Raw genomic sequence first — 26820 nt, forward strand, 5'->3', positions numbered from 1 at the left:
AGCAGGTCGCTCTTGAACATGACACTTTCACCTCATCTCTATGACTATTTGGGTTGAGTTATCTGCTTGATGGTTATCTGCTTAATGGTTATCATACCTATGGTCTATCACACCATCCATCACTTTGGTTTTGGGCCAATGATTCCAATTCATTCAGTGTTGTCGATATGTTCAAGAGAAGTCATTCAGTAAACTTCATCCTTTACAATACTCATAAACCTTCGTTTTCATGACTGCCATTCATGAACATTGTGTCATCAGTCACATTCTATCTTCAAAAAAATTACACTCACTTCGTGTCATTGATGGGGGATAAATCAAGGCCTTCTTGTGATGAGTCGCTTCTTGTTGACATCAACACATTATCCAGGAAGTTGACTTAGAAACACCCTTCCAGTAACTTGAAGCTTGCATACATCAATGGCAATTTTCTCCCTTCTGGTGACAAGTTGACATCACAGGTATTCGACTAAAAGACTTTGTATGGTGTTCGACATAAAAAAATATATTCACACCATGTATAATGTAATGTAGTACATTGATAATCATTATCATTCTTGGTGATTTCTCTCGTGTCTATTAACAACTTACATCATTGGCTGGTAATCATGCGGTGTCTTCCCATGTTCAACTTTAGATCACATTTTCACATGCTTAGACTCGTACTTGAGCAAATGATTGGATGAGATAGAAGACCTCGAATCTAGCTTCATCCATCCGGGCTGTGATTTCAGGAGAGTATTAAATCATCTGTACGATGGCTTTACATAGATGGTCATCTTATCATGGGTCTACATCTGTAGACGACTATCTGATTTATGTACATGTAATGAAAAGTTTATGTGTTGAGCATGGGTATGCCTTCCCTTAGAAATTCATGAAAAATTCAAAGATATCATGATATTATGTATTGAACCAATGTAGGTCACTGTTTGCTTCAAATCCTCATCATCACGTTATAAAGCATATCACTCAACATTATCATTCTTGACTTCATGCTTTAGGGGGAAACTATTATAGGTCTATTTGGGCACATCACTCCCGACGATTAGATCAATGTAAATAGGGTCTATCAAACCCTAATTCATTTGCTACATGCCCTAGACATGCCACCTCATTGAGTGCTTTTATCCATGAGAGTTTCCTAACTTCAAACCCTGCTGAAGTGCTTCCTTGGGTGACCAGCGCATCCATGGTCAGGGGTAAGTGCTTTACAGAGCAGGTGGCCCTAATCAAGGCTGCGTTCCAGAGCACCTAAGCCCACTCAAGCCTGTGCTGGACGAGAATCCTCGAAATGTTCATTGGATCTTGAGTATATTCCTCCTTTCTAGAGCCTTATAGAAGGAACCCAGCTCCTATCCTATCAAGATGAGCTCGACTTAGGATAGCCTTGGATCATCTAATGCTCGATCCTCTCATCACTTTGAATATGGAAACTAATCATCCAATTATAGAAAACCATTCAATGCCATACTAATGACAAACCACTTGCATTCATCTATAAATTGGCCTCCCATCATAGAGCCAGAGGAGCTTGGATATGATAGAGAAATATTGTTGGTTTAGAGACTTGAAATCATTGTCAAGTAATGTTATGCTGCTGGATTGATGTTGCTATTAGTGTGATGAGAGTTTGGACTAAGCTGGATGAGTGACACGAGATCGAACCACATTGGGTGTAACTTCTCCTTCTATCAATCAATAAAGTTATTTGTTCCTTTTCCAATACTTTTGTCTATATCTATGATGAATGTATGTTCAAATGTTGTCGATTCCATTTGTTTACAATAAATAGATCATATCATTTGATTGTTGTCATCTTCTATTTATGTTGGTAGGTACCAATTGAGCGAATTCAGTTTGAGTGGGACCGATGGGAGAAACTCAAAGGAGATCAAAGGAAGTGAAGGATCACAAGTAGGTTCATTTATCTTATATGTTTATTGTAGGAAAGGGTTAAACATCTTTAATTCAATTGTTCTAAGTGTAACTACCCACTTAGGGAAGATATACTTATTCGTAGACATAAATTCTGTATAACAATCATGGATAAATATTCTAAGATGTCTATATTAGTGGCATGTGAGAAGAGTATCATAGCAGAGGAAACTTCCAAACACTTCTTTGAACGAGTGTGGGTACATTTTGGGATTCGACAAACCATTATATCATATTACGATAGCATGTTCCTGTTGAGGGCCCCGAAGTCGGGTCAACAACAAGGGGGATACCCACCTGGTCCGAAACCTGGTTGGCGGCTCCTTGCCCGTTTGGAGTAGCGGGTCTGACTGGGGGTAATGGGACCAGTTTCCCAATGTGATGGGTGTGTGTGTGTGTGTAGAGTCTGATGATATTAATCTAGAGGTTTTTCTAAACTAGTCTTGATTTTACCTGCTAAACTAACTCTATGCTAATGTAATCTAATGAAGAGAAATACATCTGATCTATGCTAACCCGGGGTGTTTTTCTTTTGTTTATGCGATCTAGAAAGATTTCTAACAGCAGCTGGTAATAAAGATCATTCAACTGATATCAAAATATAAACCAATAAAGATAAACCGTTCTGCATAAGAAGTTAGGCAGAGTAGTTGTGAAAAACATATCGCATAATCAGTTTTCTATATGTTAAGCATGATTAAATGATCCCACCGTACAGAAGTGCCAAATGGTAATGCAGACATTCATACAATAACATATAAAGAACTCAGCTACATATCACTTTAGGGATACTAGCAGAATCTAGTCAAGAGATAAAAGTACCATTTATGACTAATTTCACCAATAAACTTCAAGTAATAATGATTTATTTCTACTTGTTCTAACATCTGCTAAGAGTACAGAAGTGAAACATCAGTAACAGATATTAAAATGCAAACATAAATAAATCTTGATCCATCTATTCATCAAAAACCTCCTCTGAGGGTGCAGAAGTGCATGTTCTGAGGATAAGTTTTTTGACAGATTTCCGGACCCTTCTCCAAAAACCATGAGAAGGGTTAAATACTACTAGCTAATTGATATTAATTACACGAATCTAGGGAATCGGCTTCAAATGACCGCCCTTTACTAAAAGCAAATTTATTTCTAAAACTTTAAATCTAATTTTTGACCGTTTCTGTATATTCTCTTTAGTGCTGTCAACAGCGCAACGTTTTCCTGGGAAGAGTCGGCTGACTGCCTTCTTCTTTTGCTTGGGAGATAAAAGTGGAAATAACAGGAGTTGGCACTTCCTTCTGACAGACCGGAAGATATTTTCGAAAACCTTTCTCTAGCTGGGTGTATTCGCCGCGTGTATACTTAGCACAACCCAAGTTCTTCTCGAACTGATTTTGTTGTTGCTGTTTTGGTTTCCGGTTGTGCGAATGACTGAGTGGGTTAGGAGTCGTGCTGTATGGACATCCCCCTGTTTTAAGAATTGTTTCCGTTCTTTGTTCCAGGTTTTCCTGAAGCGTCGTCCTTCTCATGCGCTTCTTTCTCTGCTTTACCAAGTCTGAGCTTCAGGATCTTTTCTGAACACGCTGCTTTTGTGCGCCCTTGACTCTGAGTCCTGGATAGTTTAATTTCATCAGTGCCGGTTGTCTGATAGTCTGGAATCCGCGGTCCTGCTGCATGCGGCATTCGTTTGTGGAGGCATCTTCTCTCTGCTGTTTGATTGGCGCTTTCCCCTTTCTCTCAGATGTTTCCTGCATATAGATTTATATTAGTTGCGTGTCTTGCAGTCTACGCAAAGAAGCAGGGAAATGAAAAGATTGACATGAAAGCATTAAACTCTAATGAATGCGTAATCCTGACATGCATCATGACTTGACTCTTCGATAAATGTGATGCAATCATTCCTTGATACTCAAGCATGAGGTCATTAAATTCCTTCAAGGCGCGCACTTAATCTTGGGCTTGTCGTGTGATAAGTCTTTTCAGATCGCAGATATCGCAGATCGCAAATCGCAGATATCGTAGATCGCAAATCGCTACCATCGCAGATCGCGAATCGCAGATATCGCAGATCGCGAATCGCTGCCATCGCAGATCGCGAATCGCAGATATCGCAAATTTTGTTTAATGGTTATGCCGTATAGCGTGATGCTTGCGATTTGCGATTTCACATATCGGCGGTCGGCGGTTTTCGAAGGTCTTCTTTTAAAGGGGCGCGTGTGATGTATGCGACGCGATGAACTTCACATCGCTCATTCGAGGTCTTGCTTTTCGCGCTCGAGCCAAGCTTCGGCCTTTCTTTGCGATGCGATTTAAGCCTTAGGGAGAGAAATATAAAAATTTTAGAAAAATATTTTTTTGTGATTTTTTGTTCAGGGTCCCCTCTTTGCTTGACGTTATTGCTAATGTCAAGTGAAGAAGGGGGGTTGTTGGTGACCACAACAATGGCGATTCACTGTGAAGAACCAGTTATCTCTGCTTGTTCTATTGCATTTTCACTTCCAAAACAGAAAAGTTTTCTTACGCCTAAATTTTGTTATGGACAGATAGAGTATTACCCCTTATCCTGTCAATGATGTTTCGTCACAACTTTTTATTTCATTCCGATTGTTTGCTTCCTCTGGGTTATTTCTTGTATTTACACCTAGACATTACTAAGTCTTTTCAAAGACAAAATCAGGTCTTCTCTGCATACTGGCTTTGTAAAGTATGCTCATTTGTCGTAGGTAGAGCCTCTGCTGCCCGCAAGCGTCCATAGCCTCGACAGGGTTACCATATTATCCAGCAATGATCCTTTTTCCTGCTTGAGGTTATTTACAACATTCCAGAGAAAAACCCTTTTGACACTTTTTCTTTCCTTTTTAATTTTTTTATTCTCTAAAGAACAATGTCTTGGTTTGGTGGCCAAATTATGACACAGTCATTCACTTGATTTACACTTTTGCTGAACAAGCTGGCTCGCGATGAGACCCCTTGTCTTTTGATTGCAACAATCTTGAGTCGTTGCCCTGTTTTGATAGACAGTAGTGGCAAAGTCAGCAAGTTATAATATCTGTGATCATGATAAGCCGGCTCGTGATGAGACCTCTTATTCTTTGAGATATAGTGTTTTCTTGGATTGTTTCTCTGGATGCTGTGATTTTCCTTAACAGGGAGGAAATCATTGTTTTTCCTTAAGAAAGCTCTGGACGACAATAATAGAGTTTAAGAACAGCAGTTTTGCAGAGAATACTTATTTTGCTATTGATGATACTTTTCATTGTGTTGGCATAGAACAATTTTTTGCCAAAAGTTACCTTCATCCCAGATTTCTTTGTAAAGTTGAAACTAACATCACATTCAGGCTAAAGTTAACTCTACCTGTCAATAATAAAAGTCAGATTTTTCGAAAAGTTTTACTATTTATACAAGTGAAATCAAAATCTGATAGAGAAATGGTATATACTTCATAAATACAATTTATGATCACTCACAACCAACCTTATTTATAATTAAAAAATAAAACTAAAATAAAACTAAAATTATCCTACAAAAATTAGAAGGATAACCTTCTATGGAAAATACATTTTGAGGATTTGTTCGTTTACAGGCAGAGAATCTCTCCTGCCTGTTAAGTCCTGCAACACAAAAGTCGATGGGCCTATGACTTCTACGATTTGAAAAGGACCAAGCCATAGCTTCTGGAATTTCGTATGTTTTCCCTTCTCTTCGTGAGCCTTATCCCACTTCAAAACTAGGTCTCCCATCTGAAAGTTTTTTCTGGTCATTATGTTCGAATCAAAAGAGGATTTTATCAGCGCTTGGTGGTGAGCGTGGGTTTTCTTGGCCTGTTCTCGTTGTTCTTCTAGCTTGATTATTTCCGTTTGCCTTAGTTGTAAGGGAGAAGTGGATACTTCATCAATGTATTGTACTAAGGACAAGGAGGGAATGACTAAGTGAGTAGGAAGAACTGCTTCTCTCCCGTAAACTAAATTAAAGGGAGAAGTGCCGATAGAGGCTTTTTTTGTAATTCTGTCTGCCCATAGGGCGTTTACTAGCGCTTTATGCCAATTCTTTTGGCTTTGGTCGACTTTCTTTTTGATAATCCTAATTAGGTTCTTGTTCGTTGATTCAGCCAACCCATTACCTTGCGGATAGTAGTTGGCAGAATACTTTAGTTTGAACCCTCTTTTGAGTGCGAACTCAGTCATGGTATTTCCAGAAAAATATGAAGCGTTATCGAATATTAAGGCCGTTGGCAATCCAAACCTAGTAATGATAAACTGATCTATGAATTCAATAATATTTTCAGAATTAGCTGTCTTGAGAGGAACTGCCTCTACCCATTTAGTAAAATAGTCAGTTACAGTGAGGATATACCTATGCTGTTTAGAGGAGTGAGGAACGATCTCACCTATTATGTCTAGGCCCCATTGGCTGAACGGCTGTTCGATGTTAACCGGCTGCAGTGGCATGGATGACTTATTTTGTTTCCCTGCAACCGTTTGGCAGACTTGGCATTTTCTTACGTGATTGTACGAGTCTTTGAACAGCGTGGGCCAGTAGTATCCTGCACGTAAGATTTTGTGTGCGGTGGCTTCTCCAGCATAGTGTCCACCTGCTGGTCCATCGTGGAGTTCCTGCAAAACCTTTTCGGCTTCAGTTTTCTCAAGACATCTAAGAAGCACAGAATCATAGTTTCTTTTAAATAAGACATCATCTACGAGCTGATATTGTTTGGCTTTTAACCTTAGGGCTCTCTTTTTGATGTGATCCAGGTGAAATGGAGCATATCCGTTTTTCAGGAAATAAATGATGTCAGCATAAAATGATTCTGCGTCGTTTAGGCTTACCTCATACGTGTGTACCTCTTCAGGCGCTTCTTCGGGGATTTGTGATGCTCTAGCTAACATCTTGTAGAAGCCTTGGCCTCTTACGATGTGTGCCGGCTTGATTTCCAGGTCGTATTCTTGCAAGGCGGTGATCCAATTCGCTCTCTTCTCGCCCATGTCTTTCTGAATCAGGAGGTTTCTTACCGCTGGGAATGGTACTATGACCTTGGTATGGGCCTTTAGCAAGAAGGGTCTGAGATATTTGACCGCTTTGAAAACGGCATACGCCTGTTTCTCTACGTCCGAATATTTCAGCTCAGCACCTTGTAAGTTTGAGCTAAAGAATGCGATTGGGGCTTCTGCCTTTTCTTGGTTTGCCTGGGTCAAGATCGCAGCATAAGAATTTTCTGAGGCAAACGTGTATAAGATGAATGGTTCTGAAAAATTTGGGGTTGCTAGGGATGGAGCGTTGATGATGGCTTGTTTGATTAAGTTAAACGCTTCGTGCTCGTCTAGACCCCATTTAAAGCTTGAATTCTTTTTTATCATCTTTTGTAAAGGAGAAATAATGCGTGAAAAATCTGGGACAAATCTTTTCACAAAATTGATCTGTCCTAGGAAAGATTGCATGGTCTTTTTGTTATCGGGCATGGATATCTCGGAAATTTCTCTGATTCTGTCAGGTTCAATGTGGATGCCCGATTTGGACACTATGAACCCTAGCAATTTTCCTTCACTCAACGCGAAAAAAGATTTCTTCGGGTTAAGCGAGATTCCATACCTTAAACATCTTTGAAAGATTTGTTTCAAATCTTTGAGATGGTCGCTTCGGTTCTTGGAGTACACAGTTATATCATCCAGGTAAATCACTACTGATTTATTGACTAACCCTTTGAACGCAATGTCCATAGCCCTTTGAAAAGTAGCGCCGGTGTTGATCAGACCGAACGACATCTTCCGATACGCGTAGGTACCCCATTTAGTTCGGAAGGTGGTTTTTAGCTGATCGTCTGGGTGTACCAGCACTTGATTATATCCTGAAAATCCATCCAGAAAAGACATCAATTCTGAGCCTGCTACAGCCTGTAGTATTTGCTCCATAGGTGGGAGGGGAAAATTGTCTTTCTGACAGGCTTTGTTGAGATTCCGGAAGTCGATGCAGATTCTAATATCTTCGTTTTTCTTCCTAACAGGCACCATGTTGGATACCCATTTGGAATGTCTGACCGGGAAAATTATTCTGGCTCTCAACAACTTATTCAGCTCAGTGTTTATCTGATTTTCCAGGTTGGGGTGGATTTTCCTGAGCTTCTGTTGGACGGGTTTCTCGTTGTCAATCATAGGGATAGTGTGTTGAATGATAGAAGTGTTATAAGTTTTCAGCTCATCGTAGTTCCAGGCAAAGACGTTTTTGTACTGTCGTAGAAGACGGATGTATGCTGACTTTTCTTCAGGAGCTAGGCCTTGGCCTAGATTAACGTTTTGGGGTTTCTCTTCGGTTCCTAAGTTCACTGATTCGTAGTTCAGAGTTGAACTGTAAAGTTTGGCGTTAGCTGATCTTTTGAACCGACTTTTTAAGTCATACAAATCTTCTAATTTGACCACTGATTTGGGTATAGCATTATCCGTGCCATTTTGTTGTATTTGGTGGTCATGACAGTCCTCGTCGATTATCTGGTTTGAGTAGGATCCTTCAGAGGTAAGGAAACTTACGATGTCTGGGTCATCGTTGAACACTCTCCAGTTGGTGATGTTGTCAGGGATAGACGACTTAAAAATTAACTCTATGGAAAACCTATCTGGACTAAAGTCTTCGGAGGGGATGAGTCTGGAGGCTACGCTTGCTAGCAGGTCTGCGCTTGCATTGTGAAGTCTTGGGATTGATGAAATATTGAATGCTGTAAAATGCGCAGTGAGATCTTGCACTAAAGCCTGATAGTGCTTTAAATGACTAGACAGGCAGTGTATGGTGTTACGTACCTGTTTGACGACGATCTCGAAATCTCCAAAGACTTGGAGATATTTGACGTTGCAGCCGATTGCTTTGTATAGGCCTTGCACCAAGGCTTCGTATTCCACTATGTTGTTCGTGCAATCGAACTCCAGCCTGCATGTGAGCATGGTCTTATTTCCGTCGGGGTTAATCAAGACGCATCCTGCTCCTGCTCCCTCATTGGACTTAGAGCCATCAAAATATAATTTCCAAAATAAAGAAGTATTTACAGGGTTATCTAAGAAACTAACACATTTTGAATCATCAGTCTGGGAAAAGTTTTCTACTTGGGACACGACTGAATTTTCTAAATATGGTGATATGTGAGCATTGAAATTTCCAAGGAAAGAGTCTACTGAGTAGTTGCCTATGATGCTGCTGTTGTATGCTATGGCTTCGTTCTCTCCCTCCAAATCCGTCACTATGTACTTTTGGTGCAGTTCTCATTCAACCTTTATTTGATTTGGCTTCCCGTTGAAGGGTAACCACATGTGTGACCAGTCAGTCGAAAAATATCCGTGGAGCTTCTCGGACCAATCCCTGCTAAGAATTAGACCATAAAATTCAGGGATGTCAGCAACTAGAATATCGATGACCTGGCATACCTTGGGGTTGGACGACAGTCTTATGTTCACTTGATTAAGTTCGCCTATCACTTCGACTTGTGATCGATCAAGTTGAACTATGCGCACTGCGGATTTTTGCGGTTGAACATTAAGTTTGGCACATATTGACTTGGGTAAAATATTGGTTGAAGCACCAGAATCAACCAAGCAGTTATGCACGTTTCTGTTAAAGATCTCATAAGTGAGGAGGAAAGGAGGAGTGTGAGATCTAGACCTCCCTCCAATCAAAGCGATGTCATTTGGATCGATTTTATTGATCGCGTTGATTGGGGGTCTTCCTATATTATGGGAAGCTATAGCTGTGGGTAGAGGTGCAGTAGGCACGGCGTGTAACTCTTTCATCATGATCTTCTGTTGGTGTTTCAATTTGCTCAACTCGTACAGGGTGATATTAGCCCTAGTCTTCTTCATGTCGTCGATGATGTTATACTCCATTTCATCCGACACTATTAGTGTCTTTGATGGAGGCGATTGCTCTGATTGGACTGGACTAAATGAGGTCGCTTTAGAGGTTGTCTTCTTTGTTGCGACCTTTTCTTTCGCTGGAGGGCTTGCGCCCTTCTGTTTCGGGGTAGTCTGGGGAGGATCAAGTTGATTTTTGCTTCGTGTGCTAACCGGAAGTGCTTCTTGATCTTCTTCTTGTGGGAGGATGAAATCCCACATTCCTTGCAGTTCCACCACTTCTTCGTCGTCGGTCTGCGTTTCAATGGTGCTCTCTTCTTCTTCTTCTTCAGATTCCACATTTGAGACCACGTTGGGTGGCTTCGTCTCCATAGGGGGATTTCTTTTGAAATTCCTAAAAGGATTTCTTGGGGATGATTCTGCTACTTGCTTTCTTATGTCAATCATCTCATTAGACATGGCTTTCAAGACTTTTTGTAATCCTTCCATGTCGAAAGGATCCTTCATTTGCTTCTTCTTGGTTTCTTCTTTGAAAGAGATTTTCTTAGATTTACGCTCTTCGATTGTAGATCTCTTTTCTAGGGCTACTACGCGTCTTTCGACTGCCAATGCCTCAGCCAAGTTTTCGACTAAGGTTGTCTTGCTTGCCCTATCTACGAAGATGGCCAAGTTTGAAGGTAAGGCCGTGATGTACCATTCGCATCTTACTTCCTCGCTGGGCTGGGAAGCGGCGGGGATTTTATTGAGGATCTTGTTGAACCGTAAGTTAAAATCTTTAATGGGTTCCCTAGCCTCAGCTTTAAGATTGGACAGATCGTTGATCAATGTCGCTGTCGATCTATCATCGCCGAATTTGGTGAGAAATTGATTTTGAAAAATATCCCAGCTGGTGATAGATCCGGAGGGTAGCGAAAAGTACCATGACCCGGCTGTCCCTTGCATCATATAGGGGAAGAGTCGGACCACGGAATCTTCATTGGTGACCCCGTTGAGATTAACAGAAAGCATGAAATTATTGATATGTTCTTCAGCTAGCATTCCAGTTTCTGGATTGAACTTTGGTAACCACTTCTCAGGATGGGCAGGTATTGGACTCAGGGGTGGAGGCATTAAAACCGCCCCAGGGTTGTTCCATGGAGATTGTGCCATCGCTGAGTTGCTGGTTAATAAAAGTGTAGAAGATGATCTTCGAGGTTGAGAAGATAGAGATGTTACGATCTTTGACGATTGTGGAGGAAGGGTTGCGGAAGATGGATGAGTGATTTGAGGTGGAGATGTGGGTGGTTGACTTCGCAGAGAGGGAGTTGAAATGGACGAGGTGGATGAAAGAGTCTCTCTGTCAGACTCTTGAAGTGCTTTTCTTACTCTTTTCCTAGTGGGGAGAGGGATTTCAGTTGGCTGAATGCCGAACTTTTCACTCTTCAATCGGGTCAGAGGATGAGCAGGGTTGTATTGCAAAGTCAAGCTGCCTTTAGATTTATCAGATTTCTGGTTAAAAATAGAGAATCCCTGGAGTTTACGGATCAAGGTTTGAACTTCAGGGGGATCGACAATAAGTTGTTCTGATATATCAGGATGTATAGCAGCGGTGGATGTCCGAGCGACTTCCAGTTTCGAGTTTAGTCGTACCGGGGAAGTCGGGGAAGTTGGTGAGGGTGACTTGCTCTTAGAATGGTATTTGGATTTTGAGTTATGCGCCATTCATAGCTTGGCCCTCCTTCTAGCGCCAGAAATGTTGAGGGCCCCGAAGTCGGGTCAACAACAAGGGGGATACCCACCCGGTCCGGAACCTGGTTGGCGGCTCCTTGCCCGTTTGGAGTAGCGGGTCCGACTGGGGTTAATGGGACCAGTTTCCCAATGTGATGGGTGTGTGTGTGTGCGTAGAGTCTGATGATATTAATCTAGAGGTTTTTCTAAACTAGTCTTGATTTTAACTGCTAAACTAACTCTATGCTAATGTAATCTAATGAAGAGAAATACATCTAATCTATGCTAACCTGGGGTGTTTTTCTTTTGTTTATGCGATCTAGAAAGATTTCTAACAGCAGCTGGTAATAAAGATCATTCAACTGATATCAGAATATAAACCAATAAAGATAAACCGTTCTGCATAAGAAGTTAGGCAGAGTAGTTGTGAAAAACATATCGCATAATCAGTTTTCTATATGTTAAGCATGATTAAATGATCCCACCGTACAGAAGTGCCAAATGGTAATGCAGACATTCATACAATAACATATAAAGAACTCAGCTACATATCACTTTAGGGATACTAGCAGAATCTAGTCAAGAGATAAAAGTACCATTTATGACTAATTTCACCAATAAACTTCAAGTAATAATGATTTATTTCTACTTGTTCTAACATCTGCTAAGAGTACAGAAGTGCAACATCAGTAACAGATATTAAAATGCAAACATAAATAAATCTTGATCCATCTATTCATCAAAAACCTCCTCTGAGGGTGCAGAAGTGCATGTTCTGAGGATAAGTTTTTTGACAGATTTCCGGACCCTTCTCCAAAAACCATGAGAAGGGTTAAATACTACTAGCTAATTGATATTAATTACACGAATCTAGGGAATCGGCTTCAAATGACTGCCCTTTACTAAAAGCAAATTTATTTCTAAAACTTTAAATCTAATTTCTGACCGTTTATGTATATTCTCTTTAGTGCTGTCAACAGCGCAACGTTTTCCTGGGAAGAGTCGGCTGACTGCCTTCTTCTTTTGCTCGGGAGATAAAAGTGGAAATAACAGGAGCTGGCACTTCCTTCTGACAGACCGGAAGATATTTTCGAAAACCTTTCTCTAGCTGGGTGTAATCGTCGCGTGTATACTTAGCACAACCCAGGTTCTTCTCGAACTGATTTTGCTGTTGCTGTTTTGGTTTCTGGTTGTGCGAATGACTGAGTGGGTTAGGAGTCGTGCTGTATGGACATCCCCCTGTTTTAAGAATTGTTTCTGTTCTTTGTTCCAGGTTTTCCTGAAGCGTCTTCCTTCTCATGCGCTTCTTTCTCTGCTTTACCAAGTCTGAGCTTCAGGATCTTTTCTGAACACGCTGCTTTTGTGCGCCCTTGACTCTGAGTCCTGGATAGTCTAATTTCATCAGTGCCGGTTGTCTGATAGTCTAGAATCCGCGGTCCTGCTGCATGCGGCATTCGTTTGCGGAGGCATCTTCTCTCTACTGTTTGATTGGCGCTTTCCCCTTTCTCTCAGATGTTTCCTGCATATAGATTTATATTAGTTGCGTGTCTTGCAGTCTACGCAAAGAAGCAGGGAAATGAAAAGATTGACATGAAAGCATTAAACTCTAATGAATGCGTAATCCTGACATGCATCATGACTTGACTCTTCGATAAATGCGATGCAATCATTCCTTGATACTCAAGCATGAGGTCATTAAATTCCTTCAAGGGGCGCACTTAATCTTGGGCTTGTCGTGTGATAAGTCTTTTCAGATCGCAGATCGCAAATCGCAAATATCGCAGATCGCAAATCGTAGATATCGCAGATCGCAAATCGCTGCCATCGCAGATCGCGAATCGCAGATATCGCAGATCGTGAATCGCTGCCATCGCAGATCGTGAATCGCAGATATCGCAAATTTTGTTTAATGGTTATGCCGTATAGCGTGATGCTTGCGATTTGCGATTTTGCATATCGGCAGTCGACGGTTTTCGAAGGTCTTCTTTTAAAGGGGCACGTGTGATGTATGTGACGCGATGAACTTCGCATCGCTCATTCGCGGTCTTGCTTTTCACGCTCGAGCCAAGCTTCGGCCTTTCTTTGCGATGCGATTTAAGCCTTAGGGAGAGAAATATAAAAACTTTAGAAAAATATTTTTTTGGGATTTTTTGTTCAGGGTCCCCTCTTTGCTTGACGTTATTGCTAATGTCAAGTGAAGAAGGGGGGTTGTTGGTGACCACAACAGTTCCTGAGCACATTCTGGTCAATAATATGGACACTATTGGACACCAAGCTCAACAATTTGACTGCATTCCATCTACAAAGTGATGGCCAGACAGAGGTTGTCAATAGTATGATATTGCATATATTCTGCATGTACAAATATAAGCATCCAAAAACCTAGGATGAGAGTCTTCCTTATGTGCATCACAATTATAACAGAGCTCTCCATAGCTTGACTGGTCGTAGTCCCTTTCAAGTGGGTCCAATATTTCAACTATTGTGTGTGGTTGATGTTTTCATGCCTCACGTGACTACAAAGACATAATCCACACATATATTGTGTGAGGATGATAAATAAACTAGATTTATTGAACACATCCAACACATCTACCAGCATGTTCATGACATCTTAGATAATTCAAATTCCAAGTACAACTAACGGCATGATCAACATCAGGTGCCACATAATTTTTGGGTGGACAACAAAGTTTGCTTGCATTTACAGAAAGAACACCTTACCACAGCACATAGGAAGCTCATGCCACTCTGATATGGGCCTTAAACCATTACGAAGGTTATGGGATACAATGATTTTGAGCTCAAAATTCACCCATTCCTTCTCTTGCACCAAGTGTTCAATGTGGACCACCTTCGACCATGCTTTGTACCATTACTAGACACATCAGACATTGCAGAATCGCTCACACCAACAGAGTTGAACCCAGACTGCATGGAACAAGCCACAACTGATCGGATCATGGACACAAAGACCAAGAACACTTGCAAACATAAGATCCAACTCTATTGGGTTGTCAAAGCTGGCCAACTCCTACGCCAAGGCCACTGGCTCACCAGGGACCAAGTTCAGCCAAATTTTCCCCATCTAATGGAGGCACTCAACACAATGGGGACGTTTCTTCCTAAGGGGGGAGGAATGATCCTAGTGGATATTGGTGGCCACGCACCTATTCCACTTGGACTCCCACCATTATTTCTTTTATTTTTTCAGTTTTCTTAATCATAGCACAGTTTACTATTTTTGGAAATTTTTCGTGTCTTCAACTTCCGGAGTCATTTTGAGGCCCTAAACACTGTTTTTTTGGAAAACTGTCAAACATGAGGAATTGACTATTTTTTTCAATCAAAAGTTGCATTCCTCATATAGATATTTCTAACAAGGTATTTTGCAAGACAAATGGAGATAGTATGCCAAAGTTACAACCCCGGGAAGTTGATGTACCAATTTACCAAAACGAGGCCCATAGTTTTAGTGCTTCATATCCTAGGGTTAGGTTTTTGGATGTTTAGGGTTTTCCATTATTTCTAAATAATAAATAGGCCTTCAAGCCTCATTGTAACATGGATTAGAGGCATGTAGCTGCCACATCTCTTCTCAAGATAAGCTACCATCGCCCGAGCTAGTTTATTCCCATTCTATATGTAGTCATATTTCAGTTCTTTGATATTAATGAAATGAAGTTTTATTCCTATTGCATCTCTGTGTTTATGTTTATATCTATATTCTGTTGTGTTCCTACATAAGTCTGGATCATGATGTGTGTTGAGACAACTGATATGCACAAGAGTGCAAGGGGGAAGAATGCCATGGATGTTGCATAGATAAAAGTACATATAACATCCAAACACCTTAACCAACAATTCAAAATGTACAAAGAGATGGAAAATTCAACAAGGGATTTTGTGGGAAATTCATATATTAGGTGTGGTGAGGAATTTTTTTGCATGTCTTTGTTGTTACAAATCTTGTTGTTGTCTTTTGTTGACCTTGATCATGGCCATGTTGTTTCTTGTTTTTACCTTTGTATTGTTATGGTTGTTTTTTTTTTTTTCCTTTTGCAATTTGGTCTTGATGGTTTTTTGGTGTGACGAAGGACAAGGGAAAAGAGCTCTAGAAGAAGATTTGAATATCAAGAGACAAAACCCTAATCAAACCTTATGCATAAAATAAATGGTGGAACGGGAACAAAAGAAAATCACATAATAGATAAAATAGATAGGATGAAATCCATTAGAACAAAAACACAATGATATAATAGGCATGAAAGTGGCATAGAAAGGAAGTTGTCGTAAACTTTAATAATGCATGGCTAATGTATATTTGATGGTGTGAAATCATGATAAAATCATAGTGATGGATTACTTGTGCTCTTTGTTCTTTGTGATTTCATCATGTAGCTTAACCCTTAACTCTTGGCTCTCTTTCTCTACTGCTACTAGCTAAACTGTTTGTATTTGGTGTGTATCTGGAATCCTAAGTTGTTTTCTCATTGGAGAAATTTCCCTATCATTTTCCTTGAACAACTTCTTATATTTCTTAAAACCCCTAGGGAATATGGCCAAATGCGTGACTTTTTCCTCTAGGTTTTTAATCATCATCTTTCTAGTCATACCTACCATCTTCTCAATTTTCAATTGATTGTTGGCCTTGTTATATAGATCGTGTTGCTTTTAAGTTGTGGTGTTTTTTAAATGCATTTTTTATGCACCGAGTGAGTCACTTGCAAGTTCAACTCCACGATATCAGTATATGGGATATTATATACGTGTAGGGACATATAGTGGACCTGGTAATCGGGCATGGATATTAGCATCTCCACTTTTGACTATAACATAACCATATTAAAAATGCCCTTTAATAATCTAATGCACTCTTGAGCCACATTGGATCAAGAGGTTGATTATCCGTAATCCTAATATCTCTCTTTCTCTCTTTAGAGTCTTGCTTGAATATCTCCATGAATTTTTATACAATTGACACATGTCCAAGCTTGGACACTTCTCCTAATTCTATTGCCTTTGATGCTAACATGGAAAAGGGCATAGTCTTGATAATAAATGTTGGTTTTGATGGGGTACCAGATGACTATTGTATAAAATTAAACTCTGTCACTCTGTCTCCTCGTCCTATTTATCATCTTCTCCTTATACTTTACATGTCCTTGCTCTCTTGGGGATGGACTCCCCTCCATCATCAACCTTCATTACTTCTGAAATGATTCATTTATCGCTAGAGAGGTGACAGAAATGTGATTTAGTTGGATGCATGAAAGCTTTGAATTCTTCCCAAGTAGACCTATTCTCACAATATTCTATAATGATATTTTGATTATGCTTGTGGTTATCTTGATCCTTATCCTTTCTCAATGCATATATGATATTTTGTGGATCATACCTCCAGGATCCGACATGTGGAAATTTGAAACCCTTTAATACCTTTTCTACAAGCTCCAAAGATTCGTTGAATTCACACAAAAAGGTGCCGCCTTATGAGGAAGGTGGAACGTGACTACCACTTCGTTTGAGGTAAGGTGTACATTGTCACTAGAAAATATTTGTCATATGTACTCCAATGCAAAAATGTGAGGAGTCATTAGCATTGGAAGCATATGGTTCACCCTCAAACCCATAAATTGTAATGACCCTATACTGCTTGAAAAGGTAGCAGTCACTGACTCTAGTATCTAGGGTGAACTACAAATTTTCCTTAAGGAAAGAGGGGACTTCGGGATTTGGTTGACCCTGTAGTAGGGTGTGCATTACTTACATAATATATGAAATATAGTCAAAGAAATCCTGATTGTTTTCTAGAGTATGGACCATGGGTAGCCACTCATAAACTAGTAATACAACATTGTGTTCATCAATCATTTTGGGTTTCAGATGCTCTAGATAATGGTATTGCTAATGAATGAACAACTGAAGTATATAACCTTGGTAGCCTAAAGACTTTCATTCCTCGAATTAAATCATATGGGAGTGTATTTCATTAGAAAGAAACTATAGGAAATCAAATTTGTGCAAGCTTTGGGGCTGAATGCATGAAGATGGGTTACACTTTTTGGCAAGCACACAAGTTGGAAGGGAGAAGAAAAGAAACTTGACCGAAAATTAATTTAGCTCTTGATCAAGATATTTGAGGGCTTAAAAATAAACCCTCGATCGAGCTCCTATTTAGCCCATAGTTACATAGGAGCTCAATCAAGGTATCTTTTTTAAATCCCCCCTGAAAACACAATGGGGAGTTTATGGTTTGAAGTAATCGATTGAGCTATAGCCTGATCGAGCCCTTGTTTAACCATGTCAAGAGATAGATAAAGGGTTTGTTAAAACTTGGATCGAGATATTTCAAATTTTACCTGAAGCACTCGATTGACCTTTTTAAGTGCTCGATCGAGCTGTTGAGGGCCCAAAAAACAGGGTTTTAGCTCCCCTTCTGCATATTTCTCTGCAACACCATTTTGTATGCTAGAAGACTTTAGGCAGAATTTGTCCTTAAGTGGCAGAATTGATAATGTTACATTCGTGAAGGAATCCTCTATCCAATGGTATAAGAGTTTAGTATTTTCAAATTCACATGATATTTCTCATCTAATTTCTTTTGGAAATTTTCGAAAGGTTGAATAAAAACTCAATAACATAAAATATATAAAACAAAAAATACAAATATCTTCATTTACAAGTCCTCTTCAAAAAGCTACTCTTGGATTTTAATTTATTCAAATCGTAGAGAAAATATTACATGAACACATGTGTCTACAAAATGCATTTGAAATATTACTTTGTGAACCTAAAAAATAACAAGAATTATAATTTTGCATACAAAATAAATTTTTAATATGCATAACTTAGTTCTCTGTGTGTAAAACATGCTCATCTATATATCTATATATATATATATATATATATATATATATATATATATATAGAGAGAGAGAGAGAGAGAGAGAGAGAGAGAGAGAGAGAGAGAGAGAGAGAGAGAGAGAGAGAGAGAGAGAGTTATGTGAACACACACATACCTCTCAATATGTGTGAAAATTTGCAAGGACAAGCATTTCATTTAATGGAAAATTGATAGACTATACGACACTAAAATATTTTGTAAAATATATCATTAGGAAAACAACATAATTCTCCACAAATTCCCTTTTTACTCTGAATCAAAATTCACAATGCTTATATGAATTTTGAGGGTTTCAATTCGATAAAAGACTAAACTTTGAAGTTTCATCACCACATTTGGCCCAAAAGTGTAACCCATTTTCATGCATTCGCCCTTGGTGATAGGGTGACACAAGGATACTAAGAGACCTAGGATGACCTCAGTAACATAGGCATTGGTTTTGAGATCTAAGACTTTGGAAACCATTGAGAAATATAGATTTTACATAGAATTGAAAGTCATGATATGGTAAGGGGGTTGACTAGATGGAGAAACCAGTTCTTTTGGAACAAAATTGTTGACCATTTTTTGTTGGAATTTTTTTGTGAGATTGATCCAATTTTCTTTGATTTCTTCTTTATTTAGCTTCTATAAATTTATCCTGTTAGGAAATGACAACATATCTGAAATGGCCTTTGAATTTTTTGTAATTATATCCTTGCTATCTTGGGATGAGACAATTAGTCTTTTTTTTGGAAAGTATCTTTGTACACACCAAGTCACAATTTCTAGAAAGTGTAACACTTGCATATTGACAACAAATACTAGATTCATTTTATGCATATTGTTGTGGTCTCCTACTAATTCACTAGTGTTCAATACAAGCTGAATAATTTTTTGCATGTCAATAATGGTTAACATTGGATATTGAACATTTTATTTCCCATTCATAAATACAGCTCTTTGGCCTTCCCCTTGGTCTGGCAATTACTGGAACTTTTGTTTGATGAGGAAGCCATAAAAAAAGGGTGAAATTGTTTATTATATTGACTCGCTGAAGAAGGATAATAAGCCAAATGGGGTAGGAAGAGGGAAAGGAAAAGTCCTCTAAAGTTAATCGATGACCAAGGAGGTGACGTGTAATGGAAGGGGATTAGAAGATAGTTTGAGGGAGGATCTTTTGAAATATGAGACAACATGAACATGAGCTGAAATTGAGGTTTTTACGAACACAATGGGCTCAAATTCAATGAATTTCAGTGGAGATTCGACTCATAACCATACCCACAAGATAAATATGACCTGGGAATAGGATTCATCTATAAAAAAAATGATGTTTTCTGGTTGAAACATGGTATCAAGGGGAGCACAAGGGTTTTGGTCCTAAATACCAAAATTCAGGGATTTTCACAAAAGGGAAGACTTCAACAAGATAGATTTTCAATACAAGACGAAATGGTAGTTCAAATTTTCAAATTCATGCTCAAAATTCATGGAATTGAGCAACATATTTAGCCAAGTGCGCAAGTGGGACTATAGAGTGACCTAAGTGGAATGACAAGGAAACTGAGCCCTTCGACATTTTATAAAAATAAAAAAAAATTACTTGGAAACGTGGCAGGGTTAGATTGGGTAGTGTTTGGGTAATGTTAGGTTGACGTCAGCAGGACTTGGGCCCAACCATGTGGATGAAAAATTAGACATAATGGGTCAAGTGGCAGGCACAATGGACAATGGAGTGGAGCTAGTGGGTGTGATGTGTGGGAAACCAACATGGAAGGCCATGTTGTGCTCATATTCCCTCCTTATAGTATGATCCATCAAAGAACAATTTCCACACTGAGTGCAACTCGTGTGATTGTTTGATTTACGTAGGTAGTGAAATAGCTTTCATCATGTCTTCGAGGTTTTTGGACAAGCTATAGAAACCCATGGACTCTTATAAAGCATAGACAAGTAATGTACAAAGGAGGACTATCATCATCTTGTTCTTCCTCGTGTGGTCCGCATTATATCTTGGGACAATTTTCTAGGATGTTCAAAGTATAATTATGGGAGATTGATTCAGGGGGAGTTATGAGTTTCTATATTTTTTATTGATATACTAGGTTTTGGAGCAGTTCTAGTAATGGTACCATGACCTTTATCTTCCTCAATTCATATTCAAATTTGAATAGTGGGGCTATGATTCTTTTTGTTTCCTTGATTGGATGTATTGGTGATTGGGAAGGCATAGGATCTCGTGGCTTACCAATTTGTTGATTTGAGTTTGGATTTTGATCCTGAATAATCTTCCTTTTCATACTTGGGATCCCTTATGTTTTATTCGAAATTTCAGGAGGTGAGTCATTGATATTGTGAACAGGTTCCAAATTAGCCTAAGCACTAGAGGTCTATAATGATGTCATGTTTTGGATCATTTTTCTGGTTTAGGATGTAGGTCATAATTCTCGTGGAGTTATTCCATTACTGAGTAAACGATTCTTTAATATTAGGAAGGTGAGATATCATAATCATCATGTAACTCATAACTCTCTTGTGATGCAAGGAAATTTTTGTAATTAGTTTCCATGATATAGAAGGCGGGGTTCTAATATACTACCCAATTTGTATCTTCATCTTGGATGTACTCTTCAGTAAACTCATTAGCATGCAGGCTAAGATCCTTTCTCAAGGGGGATTGTATTGGTTGCTCTTCATGCCTTCTCTCCCTATTTATCTTTTGAGGGTTGAATGACTTACGGATAACAATGGGGTTTTGAGGTGGTTTATTTTGAATATTGCTTGGATCTTTTGATTCAATTTTATTGATGTCGTTGGAAAAAATTATGATTAACATATTCATCTCTTTAATCATTTCTTAGAATGGGTCCTTTTTGTAAGTAAGATGATGAGGTTCTTCTTTTACGATCTTTTTTGCCTCAAACCTTATTTCTCCCTTTTCTTTCTTAACGCCGTAAGTTTCATTTCCAACTTATGTTCTCTGTATTTTTCGTGCAGTAGTCAAATTTCCTTCTATTTCTACCTTGTCTGATTGCATATCACCTAATTTTTTGGTCTCCTTTCCCTTAGCATGACAGAGAATTCGAGCTTGAAAGTCATTGCATAGTTTACCATAGCAACAATGGGATTAGCTTTTATCTTGTTGTAGAGTTTCTTAAACCATTTAGTGAATTCCTATACATTCTCTGAAGGTTTCTTTTCATCACTGAGAACTCAACAAGATAGTACTTTAAATATTTATTCTTACCCCATTGGGCATGAACTGTTCTTTCTAAATCATACCATTGGTGTAGTGAATTAGCAGGAAGAGTACAAAACCATTTTTGCACATTCCCTTCAAGGGTTTATATGGAAAATATCGTAAACACAACTTCATTTTCCACCATAAAAATTTCAGTAAAATCTTGGAAGGCACTGACATGTTCTTCATTAGTCCCCTTCTTCTCACCACTGAATATAGGCAACAAATTCAAATAGTTTTCGGGCATGTCATGTAGCAACCAAGGTAAATACATGAGAGCATAACAGGTAGCTACCCATGCTAATGGATGATTGGGTTGATTCTACTCTTTATAATGTTTTCCCTGTCCAACCATGATATGTTGTAAGATTGCGTCGATAGCAATAGATGATATGGGAGTTATGGTTCTTTCTATAGTGTGCAGAGTCACATAATGTGTACATGATGGTGTGGTTTGCGGTTTGTATGGAGGACTGAGTGATGTAGAATACTCAAGTATTGGTTGTGAGTTGGGAGGTGTATCAGTATGGACAATATCTGAGTTGGTTTAGAAACTATGGTTAGACAGGATTGAGATGTAGCGTGAGTTGTTGGAGTCTTTGAAGTTTTAGTTTGGAAGAATTTGTTTCATTTTTTACAAGTGTAGACAAAATATTCAAGATTAAAGAGTAGAAGCATGAGGTTTGGATTTACGTTGCTCCGGGTGTGCCTCTTTGAAGAATCCAAAATGGAAATATGAAAGTTATGGGATGCATGTTCAAAACATAAAAAAAATTATTAATAATATATACAATGTGTTAACTAATTTCATGGTTCATTGTTGTTGTAGTAGGTGGCGAGTATGACAACAATGATGTGTTGAGAAATAGTGAAACTATGAACAGTGGAGTCGACAGGTGGAGTGCACAATAAATGGATTCATATCTTGTCCACCCAAAAGATTTGAGGTAATGATTTTTCTCCAAGCGAATTAATTCAAACCGATCCCTGGAAACGGTGTCACAAGTTTTTGGTGCCCTAGAGTCACACTATGACGTGCTATACTGCAGTTCCTAGGAACATCTAAGTGTGATCTTAGTTTGTTGTTACAATTATGTTTTTCTGTTAAAATTCTATGTGAGAACTCATCGAGTATTTTTTCAAAACTTGCTAAATGTATTTCTATGTTCTTTGGGTGTCACATTTTGACTTCTTTGTTTGGAGTTTCGAACTTTAGCAAGAAAAGAAAAGATAATAAGAATTATAGAAAATAAGATTGTATACCAAGGTTGATTTTTGTGAGAATCGCTATATAGTTTTGCCTTAAATCATGTTGATGTTTAATGTGTTCAATTCAAGTTTAATTATCATGCACTTGATTTTCCCATCAAGTTGTCACAAGAAATTAAAGGAACATGACAAACTAATTTCAACCATTTGAATTAGTCTGTAAATCTCTGCTTGTGTATGTGTGTTTCTATGTTAAATGTAGTGAAATTATTCATAATCTGATTGATATTTATTGCACATTTGAAAATCTGAACATGACATGCATTCAACGTTCATCATGGTTTTTTCTTCATGAAACTAGGAATTACAAAAGATAAATCTCATTCAAATTGATCTATGATTTTTGTTTTAAAATTCAAATGTGTTTTTTAGAATCTAGGTAAAGGGAAAAACTAACCACTATTAAAATCTTTCTAATGGCAACATTTCCACTAGACTTAGTTGGAGCATTCATGAGCCTTGGGTTTAACATAAAGAACAAATTTTTTGAAGGAGGTGAAAAAATGGACAACAAACACTAACAAATTTAAAATAGCAATTAAGAATTACTTTAAACTTGTTAGAATTAGATGGGTAGGTGAGTAATTAAGAATTTAGCCACAAGAAAATATGACATTTTGAATTTTTTCCATATCATTAAAACCCTTGCAAAACCAATCAAAGAAGTCAAGATACTCTTTAACAAATTTGAAAATCTTGCAAAAATTGAAGCAAACAATCATACTCATTACATAATTCACTTCAATTTAACAATTCCATTTCAGTCTCATAAAAAGTTAGGTTCACAACACAATTTTCAATGAAAATATTTGAAATTATATTGATATGTGCACAACTTTGTAATATAAGGTGGGTTGATAGAGTTACATGTAAAATATGAACATACAACTAAAGACTCACTTCAAAATTCCTTCCATAGCAACTTCAAAATTCTCAACAGATTCTGATCTTTTTTTATAAAGTTTCTCCTGCACCTCAAGATTTTCCTCCCTTTTGAAATTACAAAATGAGGCCTATATATGGGCACTCAAAGACCAAGACCCTATCCCATATGCATATTCATATATGAAGGGAGGATTGTCAGGGAGATGAAATGCAGAAGCAACAACAAATTGGGAAATATAGAGGGGAGTGTGAGAGACCCAATAGTGTATGTCTCTACAATGTATTTCCATTTGAAGCTCTCCAAACTTCAAGACACATTATCATATTGTAGCACCCACATGAAGTTTTCCACAAACTGTCAATGATCCCTCTTCTCCAAAATTTTCTCTACAATTTCAAAGTCATAGTCAGTCACCATATACATATTGGTTCCTCACCAATCATCGATGCTATTTGCAACCAATATGATGCAAAGAAATCCAAGTGTTATTCCCCGATGAAGAAGTGACGAATTTAGAGATATGGATTTCCAATTGATCAAAATCAGGTATGCCCAATCCTCCTCCTCAGAGTGAGAATAAAAATGGTGGGATATTGTTATTTATTGATGGGACATGGCAACATGCAAAGGAAATGATTAAGGATATCATGGTTTTTCATGACAGTATCAATTCCTTCCAAATTTCTCTACCATATGAGAAGAATACAAAGGGGCATAACATGTGGAATTTCGTTCTAATTTTGTGAAAAGAGCCATTTAGGGGTTGTGTGAGCACAATGGATGTTATTGCACATTCCTTAAGAATTCTAGAATCCACACCCATTGTTGTTGATATTGAGTAGATACTTCACACTAGACACACAAGAAATGACACTGCCCCATGGCTACATCAAGAAAAATATAACATTATTAGTTCTAAAAGTATAAAAAGTGTTTCAACATAGCAACATCATTTTTTGAAAGGGATCCTTCTCAATTGAAATGCCCACTAGTTTGCAGTAAGAAAGGCTCAAGATATTTCAAGGAATTTGCCAAGGTTTATACAAATCAACCATTACCATTCTGGAGAAAGGATGTAGACATCATGCTCCTAGAGGCATATATGTCTTCCTCTATTGTTCATGATAATAGGGGTGGCCATGGTGATAGAATATCTTTGCTAACTGTCTTGAAATGTACTTCTGGCTTCGACAAAACACCCCTCCTAATGCCAAGGTAGTGCTATGGTGGGACTAACAAATCACAACAATGGGGATAAATAATGTGAAACTTGAGCACTAGGAGGAAGTATTTACAACCTCTAGTGGGATGGTGAGAATTTACAAAGATAAGGCACCAGATTTCTACTAGGCATATCAACAAGCAAACTATCTCAAGGTCCATTTGCTAAGACATGCACTATCAGTCTCATAGCGGGCCCAAAAGCACTACAGGGTGTCTCCGTCCTTGGACCCTCATTCATCATGGTTATGGGTCACCCACAAACCCACAGTTATGGGTCAACGACATAAAACCCTTGCCATCGAAGTTCATTTGCTAGGTTGTACACTAGTAGCATCAGAGTTGGACCGCAAGCATTATATGGTATCTCTATCCTCGAATCTTTGTGTGACATTGTTATGGGTCATCCAGAAACCCATGGTTATGGGTCAACCACACAAAACCCTTGTCTTCAACAACACTTGGTTTCAAGTTAGCCACAAACCCATAGTTATGGGTCAACCACATAAAATCCTTGTTGTCAACAACACTTGGTATTGGTTCAGCCACAAACCGGCGATTATGGGTCAACCACAAAAAACCCTTCTCTTCATTGGCTCATATTCAACAAAAGCTTCTAAGGAGGTAGCTTCACGTAATGGAAACCATTGCTTCTTAGGCGGAGAGGAGTGATCCAAATGGAAAGTAATGTCTTCCCATGATATTATAACTCAAGAAGGTTCTAAATAACATACCTCACTTGGTAAAAGGACAGATGAGTCCTCGAGTACAATGTAGTATAAATGATTTCTCCATTTAATAAGGAATTATATGTTTTGCATCTGGTGTTAGGTATTGACTGCATGTATTTTATGTTCAAGGTATTTCTAAGAATATTTTTAGTGCATATCTTGATGCTCTCTCTCCTCTTTCTCAACGTTTATGGTTCGTGTACCTTAGCCCCCAAAATCTAGATCAATAAACAAAAAAGAAAATTAATATATTTATCTTGAAACTCAATGGAATCATTTTGTACCGATGGAAGTGTAGGATATCATAGGATGTTATTACACAATCTGGTTACTATAAAGACATGTGAAGGCATTCAATTCATTTTTACATGGAAAACACATATTTCATCAATCCAAAATTCCAATAATGATAAAGATTACTTCATTAGATTTTGGTTATTTTGAATAGGGCATGTTGCTAGCAAGATTGCTGGTCAAAGTGATGACGAGAAAATTAAAACTTGTACATGACAAACTGAAAGAAGTTGGGAAATGAAAATATAAAAGATTGGTTTAATAAATCACTCTTAAAAAAGGTAAGAGCAAACCCATTATATGAAAAGAAATTCCTATAAACTTCAGTTTATCCTGTGCGAAAGGAAATTCCTTTCACTTGTTAATTTATTATTGAAACAATTTTTTCATAATCTAAAAAATAAAATTTCATATCTCACCATCACGTCGATTCCGTAACTATCAGCCCGTTTGATTCGTATATCTCGTGACCCATTAACAATAATTTCCCGTTGAATAGTCTCGCGTTAGCCGTTTGCCAGGTCGCCCAACCGTTCGATGCCTCCAAGATCATACGACCAGTAGCGGCCTTTTACTTTCGAAAAGGTTTTCATGCCACTTCAACAACAAACAACTTCCAATTTACGTTAACTTCTACACACCTTTGAAAGACCACTTTTTGCTCGCGTCTGGCTTTGAACTCACGCGAAATCATTCCTTTGAATGTCGTGGACCCACGAAATTAGCCAATTCTAATAAATCGGGTTTTATGATTCGGATCACATGTCGGGTCCAGCGTGGATCGGATCACACATTGGCTCCGGCCTCAATCCAGCGCA

General features: G+C 38.4%; 1 pseudogene; it reads left to right on the forward strand.

Moving 5' to 3' along the window:
- The window catches only part of LOC149266752 (tRNA-uridine aminocarboxypropyltransferase A-like), a 46810-nt pseudogene extending 22212 nt beyond the window's left edge, over window positions 1-24598 (forward strand).
- Window positions 24599-26820: the final 2222 nt, after the last annotated feature.

Source organism: Pinus tabuliformis, chromosome 6, assembly GCF_031772625.1.
Source record: "Pinus tabuliformis cultivar Carrire ecotype Pingquan chromosome 6, CPIR1, whole genome shotgun sequence".
Classification (NCBI taxonomy): Eukaryota; Viridiplantae; Streptophyta; class Pinopsida; order Pinales; family Pinaceae; genus Pinus; species Pinus tabuliformis.